Here is a 9,450-nt window from a genome sequence, read left to right on the forward strand (position 1 = left end):
GTTCAATGTTTCCAAGACTCCTATGCAGCAAAAGTGTTCATGTTACATCGGCCGATAAAAATTATTGATGGGAAGGTCTGTGCTCAACCAGATATTTCACTATGGTGGGAATTCCCCGTCTCTGTCTTGTCCTTAGAAGATGAATACAGCGAAGCACAGAGAATTATTTTCCAGCAAAATAGGTGCATCCCAAAGGAGATATGGCTGAAAGAATGGGCTCGATGGAATTACACTGATAACCCTACCCATTGGGAAAGAGTTCGAGAAGCAGCAAAGGAGTACCGAGTGCCGTATGAAATAATAAAAGATGAAGTCACTCAGGATATCACAAAGATAAGGTTGGATTTTCCATCTCAAGATTCAGCAAAAATAGATCCAGAGATGACAGGGCCATCCAACAAAAAATGCTACTACACAAGGTCGCGAAAATGAAGTCTGGAAAAACAAAGAAAAATTCAAGCAAAAACATGGACCAGAATGGTGGATAGAGGAAGGATACGCAACTCCGCCATCAACTCCATCAAGCACCGCTCCGTCGGATAAATCTTACTGACGTTCTTACAAGAAATACAAAAGTGGACCCCACAGTCAGATGCTTGCACAGGGTTGTCATGCTTCAAATAATGTTCCTATCATTTTACTAGGCTTGTTTTACTAGGCGTGTTTTATTAGGCTCGTTTTATCATGCTTGTTTTATTAGGCTGTCTTATTAGGCTCGTTTTATCAGGCTTGTTTTATTAGGCTGTTTTATTAGGCTCGTTTCATTAGGTTTGTTTTATTAGGCCCTTCACATGTCTAGCGGGGCCCGTGTGCCATGTAAGATAAGTCTTGTGGAAGCCTTCGACTCCTATAAATAGGAGGCTATGTAGTAGTTAAAGGGCATCAAACAATTTCCCTGTAAATTTTTCGATATTAATAAAATGTTTTCCTTCTAAATTTCTCTTGTTCTTTTCTTTGAAAGGCATGGAAAGGCTGATCCTAAGTTAGTATAGGGTTAGGAAATATTGGGCAAGTTGAGCTTGCAATGAGTACAATAGTTTTCCGAAGCTTTGACAGTATATCTGTAGTAGTGCGAAAGTTTTTCCGAGTTGAGTAGCTTGGCTAGGAAGCCAGCCCATTTTGTAGGAAAAACTTTCACATCTACGATCTTTCACACTGTCCGACTAACTTGACAAGCCATCCTTCAGGTTTTTGAAGTCAGGTTTGTGGCAAGCCGTCCTTCAGGATGTTGAAGCCCAGTCCTACTGTGGCAAGCTTGTCTCAACGCATGCTTCCGTAGGATCAGTATCATATGAATCTTGGTCACTGGATCCTAGGGTATCATCCTCCTCTACATCCTTTGTGGGTCGGGTCACGTAGAGGTTAGGAATATTATGGGCCGAGATCATCAAGTTTTCCAGCTCGGGTTCTTTTGAACATTCGCCGAGTTCTTTCTTTCGTTTGGACTGCTTTTGGGCCGCCATAGAGTCTTTCCTTTCCCAAACCATTTTTGCAATGTCAAACTCAGGTTCATTATTTTGTTTTTGGGCAAAAGTAATAGGGTCTCGCTTTGTGGATGGGAGCACAGTGAAAGAATGGTCAAGCTTTAGTAGTGAGTATGTTTGTGAGGACATAGGGAAAAAGATGGGTTTTGATGGGCAGCTTTGTGTTTTTTGCGATTCAAGGTGACCATATCTCAGTAGCTGTATTTGTTTTTTAAGGTCAGCCATTTCCTTTTGTTGTTGGTTAAAGAAATGGAAAAGGGAAGTGCCCAGTAGACAAATCTCATACTGCATGTTTGTCATTCGCAATTCCAGGGCTTTGATCAGTCTAGCATGCTGAGAAGATGCTTGTTCCACCTTGTTCTCAATTGTCTCCACCCTGCGCATCATCTTATTCTGTGTGTGAGCAACTTTTCTGATGGAAGTGCTAATATTAGTTAACACTTTGTTTTGGCAAATGGCATTTTTGGATTGCCAATTGATTGTCGCTTCCACTTCACTTGTTGGTGGCTTTTCTCCCGTGGGAAGCAGAATATGTTGCCTTGGAATTTTTGGCGCATGGCTTGCACCATCCTTTTCAAAAGGTTGTTGTGGAGGAAATTTAGTGGTGTGACTGGAGCTGGAGGGGTTCATCATGAATATTTCTGGCTTTAGGATACTTGGGTTTGAAGGTTTATGATGTAAATTTTGGTTAGGGAGAGATGGCCAATTTTGGGGTTTGTACGAAACAAGGAATTCATATTTTCATGGACGGCTCAATGAGCCGATAGATGAGTCTCCTTCTTCATACCTTGTTCGGAACTTTCTTTCAGAGTTTCCCCCTTTTTTCTTTGATTTGGCTCTTCTTGTATGGTGTTCATCCTATTCAATTTCATCGTCAAGACATTCTTGACAATCACATTGGATATCCCATGGGCAGTGTCCTGTGAAAGGACATTTGAACCACCATACTTCATGACCTTCATTATCGAACTGCTTTATCCAGTCATGTTCGCTCATGATACTTGGGAGATGGTAAGCGAATGTTTCAGGGTCATCTTGGTATGCTTGCTTATGAGTGGGTTGGTACATCTTGTTGGGTTTTTTAAGGTGAGAGTGGTCAAAGCTTATGGCGACTGTTTATCGGGTTTTTTTTGGAAAAAGTGGGTTCAGAAGATTGGAGAGGTTCAACAGGTTCTCTCAGCTTTTCATAATTCGTGACCGATGTATCTGGAAGGACTTTGATAAGTTATTCTCTAGAAAGTTGTTTTGGGATTTGGGTGCACATGGTATTTCCGTTGGTGGCATCCACTTTTAAGAGCAAAGCATTTTCTCCACCTGGAAAAGAGATATCCATAGCATGATTCTGAACTCGCCAAGCTATTTGGTAGTGTAAAGTAGCCAGAATAGCATTTTTAGCTTGTGGAGCACCATGAATTTGGACTTGGAGCTTTAAAGCCTCCGTTAGATATGGATCATACAGGGACATGTTAAAATTTGGAAATATAGTGACAAAAACTGTCCCAGCATTTAGAGTGAATTCTGTGGTACCTAAATTCGCATGTTGGTATTCGTTATATCTGGTATCAAGAAGGGCAAGGCGAGCTACAACTGGCTGGCTCGTTCGTCCATGATATGTTAATGCAATTCTAATAGCACCAAAATGGACATGGGTGAAACCATGATGTTTCCACAGTCTAGGAAAATCATCTGGAATCTGCAGAGTGATGAATTGTTCCTCCTGAGTTGCTAGAATAGGATGCTGGTCAAGTTTTGAGGCACCAACATATTCTTTAGCTTCTTTGGGCTTTGGTTGGTCCAGGGAACGGATTTGTGACCACGGGGAACATGTCTTTTTAGCAAAAGCAGAGTATGGGTTTATGAGGGGTAGGTCGGTGGGAGACACTTTGTTTCCATCAGGTAAAATATCAACTTCATAAAGGTAGTCATATTTTCAAGAAACGGTTTTATACAGAGTAGGAGACATATTTATTTTTGCTAAGGACTTACAAGGGTTGGACGCAGATGGTAACGACTCAGACATATTTTTACTAAACTGCTCCTCTCTCCGAAAGAGATGGACTGGCTCTGATACCACGGGTATGTAGAGGGCAGGGAAACACCAAGCAAGACAGCCAAACTACAAGCACAATAGTTTTCTTACATAGTAGGACTGGGCTTCAACATCCCGAAGGACGGCTTGCCACAAACCTGACTTTAACAACCCGAAGGATGGCTTGTCAAGTTAGTCGGACAGTTTGAAAGATCGTAGATATGAAAGTTTTTCCTACAAAATGGGCTGGCTTCCTAGCCAAGCTACTCAACTCGGAAAAATATTCGCACTATTACAGACATACTGTCAAAGTTTCGCAAAACTATTGTACTCACAGCAAGCTCAACTTGCCCAATATTTCCTAACCCTATACTAACTTAGGATCAGCCTTTCCATGCCTTTCAAAGAGAAGAACAACAGAAATTTAGAAAGCAAATATTTTATTGATATCGAGAAATTTACAGGGAAATTGTTTGATGCCTTCTAACTACTACATAGCCTCCTATTTATAGGAGTTGGAGGCTTCCACAAGACTTATCTTACATGGCACACGGGCCCCGCTAGACATGTGAAGGGCCTAATAAAACAAACCTAATAAAACGAGCCTAATAAGAAAGCCTAATAAAACAAGCCTGATAAAACGAGGCTAATAAGACAACCTAATAAAACAAGCCTGATAAAACGAGCCTCATAAGACAGCCTAATAAAACACGCCTAATAAAACAAGCCTAGTAAAACGATGGGAACATTATTTGAAGCATGACAACCACGTGCAAGCATGTGACCGTGGGGTCCGCTTTTGTCTGTCTTGTAAGCACGTCAGTAAGCTTTATCCGACGGAGCGGTGCTTGATGGAGTCGACGGCGGAGTTGCGTATCCTTCCTCTATCCACCATTCTGGTCCATGTTTTTGCTTGATTTTTTATTTGTTTTTCCAGACTTCTTTTTCGCGACCTTGTGTAGTAGCATTTTTTGTTGGATGGCCCTGTCATCTCTGGATCTATTTTTGCTAAATCTTGAGATGGACTTTCTGATAGCCTGAGTGACTTCATCTTTGATTATTTCATACGACACTCGGTACTCCTTTGCTGCTTCTCAAACTCTTTCCCAATGGGTATGGTTATCAGTGTAATTCCATCGAGCCCATTCTTTCGGCCATATCTCCTTTGGGATACACTTATTTTGCTAGAAAATAATTCTCTGTGCTTCGCTGTATTCATCTTCTAAGGACAAGACAGAGATGGGGAATTCCCACCAGAGTGAAATATCTGGTTGAGCACAGACCTTCCCATCAATAATTTTTATCGGTCGATGTAACATGAACACTTTTGCTACATAGGAGTCTTGGAAACGTTGAACCCAATATCTTTGTGGTTTGAACCATTGCAGAAACTATTTGAGAGCAGGTTCAATCTTGTCAAAACATCGGAACATGTCGCACTTGAATTCCATGAAAATATAATACTGGTGACACAAGTACCAGAAAAACCATAATAGCTCCTCTGGAAAATCATTTTGCATGGCTATGAACACGTGACAGAATGGGTATTCTGGATTGACTTAGAATGGTTTAAGGATGGATCCTCTATATTTTCTAAAAACTAGGAGCTCGTAGAAAGTCCTTCTTTCTGTGAGAATGGATGGATCAAACGGGTCCACAAACTTGCTGAAGAATTTTGGCAGATGATCTGCTATTCTGGATGGACTAGCTCCTGATGAGTTTGTAAGCATGAAAATGTTGCTAGTTAGCCTCTTCTGCAGCTTGGCTTGAAATCTCTTTGAAAACTCATCTGGCCTGGATAGGAAATCCGCTAGAATATTATCTTTCCCTTTGAGGTGCTTTACTTGGAATTTGTAAGGGGAGAACCATTGTGCCCATCTGAGAATCTGCGGATTTGGGATAATCTTTGGATTTATGTAGATCATCTTCGGGAAAGCTTTCATATCCATCTCGATAAGAAACTCTGTGTGAATTAAAAAGAAATTAAACTTTTTAATCCCATTTTTTACGGAAAGAATTTCTTTGAATGTGGAATGGTAATGTTGTTCAGCATCTTTGAACTTTCCACTAGCATATCCACATATTTTCCGTTGGCCATATTCAACTTCAAAAAGTACCTCTCTCCAATATTCGTTGCTGGCATCTGTCTGCAATATCTTTTTCCCGTCTGATGGAATATGGAGGGCTTTAACCTCTTTTGAGATTTCTTTTATCATCTGAACTGCTTCATCCTGTTCCTTTCCCCAACCTTGGGCATTCTTCTTGAGCATTTTTGTAAGTGGAGAAATGTATGTAGAGACATTAGGGATAAAATCTGTAACATAATTAATCACACCTAAAAACTGTTGGAGCTGCTTCGTTGTAAAATTGGTGTCTGGGAATTTGAGCAGTTCTTGACAAATATGTTGTTATATCCCGCATTTTGTATAATCGGATAATTCAAGACAATCGCGGGAGGACGACAAGCAAGGCCATATCTTATTTTGTTTGGCATATGAGTTGCTTATGAAAAAAAAAATTAGAAGTGGAAATGATGAGGAAGGTCAAGGGCATAAAAGGAAATTCGCAATAATTTTTCATGAATTCTAGAACTCAAAAAAAAAAAAAGTGGGCTAGGGTTGGGCCATGTTGGCCGTCCACCTCTTGGTGGGCTTAAGCCCACAAGGTATTTTAATTTCATCCATTTAAAGGATGACTAAGTCATCTTATTCCACCATTTTCTAGAAATTTCAAGACAAGCAAGAACAAGAGAGAGAAGAGAGAAAAGCTTAAGGCCATTCGGCCATAGAGAAAGTCCATGAGAAAAATTGATAATAATTCTCCAAAAATCATTTCCTACTAAGTAAAGGGTCCCTAACAAGGTGGAGTAGTCATTGGAACAAGAAAACACAAGTTCTTGAAGTTACAACTTTGGCTAAGTTGGAGGATCAAAAGAAGAAGGTGAGAATTCATCTCCTTTAGATGTTATGAATATTTATGCATGTTGTAGTGTGCAAAAATGGATGAAATTCATGAAGGAAAAGAATATAGAGGGTGGCCGTATATGTATATATATATATATGTGTATAGGAAGTGTGTTTAATTATCTTGTCTAGTGTTGGTTGTTATTGTTATGAATGATATGTTAAAAATAGAAGTTGAATGACTTTGGAGAGGTTGTAGATATGCAAGCATGTTGTGGCCGTGAGTTGTGGTATGTATATGTGGCCGTGTATACATGATGTATAGCCGTGTATATTGGTGTGTTGTGAAAGAATAATGAGCAAGATATATTTAATGTTTTAGTTGTTGTGCTGTAGGTTTTATATTGTAAATAAAGGCTTGATAAGTTTGGTGAAGTATTGATAATTGGAAGATTATGTATATTGAAAGACAATGTTCCTGCATGGATGGCATGTAATGGTATTAGTATGATGTTGTTGGAATATATATTATAAGGTTGCTATTGTGTTATTGAAGTTGGAAGGTTTTGAAGAGAGTAGTAAATTGAGATCATGCATCTTGAAGGGAATATGTAAATTTCTAGTGTGATTATTGAATTATGTTAATAGTTTGGCCGGGTTTGAATTCCCGGATTGTGATTGATGAGAATTTGGTTATGTTGAATGTTGAGGATGGTATATTTACAGAGGAAGTGCTGCCGAAATTTCGGTAGCCAAGCGTTTCCTTAAGATTCTCACTCTAAGTATCCTAATAAAAGTTTTGGTAAATATAACCAATTTTGCAGATTTTGACGAAATTGCAACGTGAATTCGGAGTAGCAAAAGGAGCGGAAATAGGTATGTAAGGCTTCACCCTTCTTTCTATGGCATGTCTTAGATGTAATAAGTTGGGTACGAGCCTCGGGGATAACTCCGTTCCCCGAAATCCGCACCTAAAGTTTTCTCCTTTTTGATCAATAGAATTGAACTAGAAAGTGTGCAAAATGATGGAAAGACCTCCTAAACCCCTAGAACTTGCATAAATGGAACCCGATTACCCTAGAACCCTCACAAGTAACGCTATGACACGTAACATATGCAAATCCTATACGCCACCCCATCCGGCCCGAGGTGGGCCCGTTACTCCCAGATTTTCCTTACAGTCTTGTTTGACTTACTTGAAGTGAATTCAAAGGGAACCTTTGATCCCGATTTCGTTACCAAATGATAAGTACTATGACTCCTCTAACGAGGGCACTTCCATGGCGATAATGATGACAATGATGTTAGATAAGAGGATATGCCTATGATACGTACTACCGGAACGACTCTATGACTAAGATGACTAAGCTAAGTATCTTATGTAAACATAAAAATGATAAACTAATTTTTGAATCCTATTTATATTTCCTGGCTATGACTTTATTTTCTAAAGATTTCAAAGTCTATGAACTGTCATCTATGATGCCCATGATTTCATTCTACATTTACTTTAATATTATTCTCCGTTGATAGTCTCACCTTAAAATACTCGTTCCTTCAAGGTGAGACAAAGCGATCACGAGTATTCTATAATGTAATCGGAGGTTACCGACTTTATGTCACTCCGATAGACGTAACTTTCTTTGGACTCCCGTGCATGCTGGTTATATGATACAGGTATATGTATATAAGACAAGTATTTGTATATAAGACATGTATATGTATAATAGCGAAGTAAATGTACACGTATATGTATATGGGGAAAGGGGAAAGGCCACTGTTATATCACCACCTGATTCAGCTGGATTTCATCCTGGACGCGGGATGCCCGGACGTGGGATATGGGAGAGCCGTACGCGGCGTCTGTATATATATGATGTATGATATATATGATATGATGTGTTGGGACACCGTTGGGGAGGGGGTTGGGAGAGCCGATGTATTCGGCGTCTGTAAATGTGAGTAAAAGATACCGTCTACCGAATTGTACTGTTTTCTGTATATGAGAATAAGGGACACCGTTTTCTGAAAAAGGGGCAATGCTATGACATGATACGCTATGCCGAAATATACTATGATATGAGATGCTACGACATGACGTGATACGACACGCTATGATAGAGCAGCACATAATATGATAAAATATGACACGATATAAATCCTATTTTCTGTGTCTACGAGAAAGAAATGTCTCAAAGAGAAAAGGACAAGCCTACATAATAGCCGGCCTGAAACAGAGGCCTTCCCACGTACAGGTTACTTTCCTGCCCCGTTATATGTCCTATGACTCCATGATATTGTTAATCGTACTCTATGTTACTGTTTATATTATCTTTTATGCCTTACATACTCGGTACACTATTCGTACTGACGTCCCTTCTTGTGGACGCTGCGTTTCATGCCGCGCAGGTCAGCAGACAAGTGGATTTGATCCCTAGAAGCTCTACCAGCCGTACTTGACAGCGCTCCAGTTGTTCCGGGGCCTCACTTCAGTGGTACTATTTTGTGTATGTATTCTCGGGCACGACAGTACTCGGCCCTTTCTAGGTATAAATGTTCTATGTCTTGAGGCTCGTAGACAGATAAGCACAGTCAGTTATGTACTGCTAGATATGTGGTATTTTGGCGTCTTAATGTTGTTGTATAAAGTGATAACGAAGTTTACTAGCCTATGTTCATAATGACGCTGTTAATGTTAGCGTTCAAAAAAACATAATATGGCACTGTTCATATGGCTTGCTAAGAGGTAGAGGTAAAACGACAGACAAGGGGTGCTCGGTACAAGTATCGGGTACTCGTCACGGCCCCTAGTCGGGTCGTGACAGAAGTGGTATCAGAGCAGTTCGGTCCTAGGGTTTGTCTACGAGCCGTGTCCAGTAGAGTCTTGTTTATGGGTGTGTAGCGCGCCACACTTATAAACAGGAGACTGCAGGGCATTTAGGAAATATGACCTTCCTTGTAGTCTATGATCGTGCGATAGAGCTATGCTACCAGGTTTCCACATTCCTTTCCTAATCCTATGCTATGGTTTCAG

Source organism: Lycium barbarum, chromosome 10, assembly GCF_019175385.1.
Source record: "Lycium barbarum isolate Lr01 chromosome 10, ASM1917538v2, whole genome shotgun sequence".
In the NCBI taxonomy this organism is placed as follows: domain Eukaryota; kingdom Viridiplantae; phylum Streptophyta; class Magnoliopsida; order Solanales; family Solanaceae; genus Lycium; species Lycium barbarum.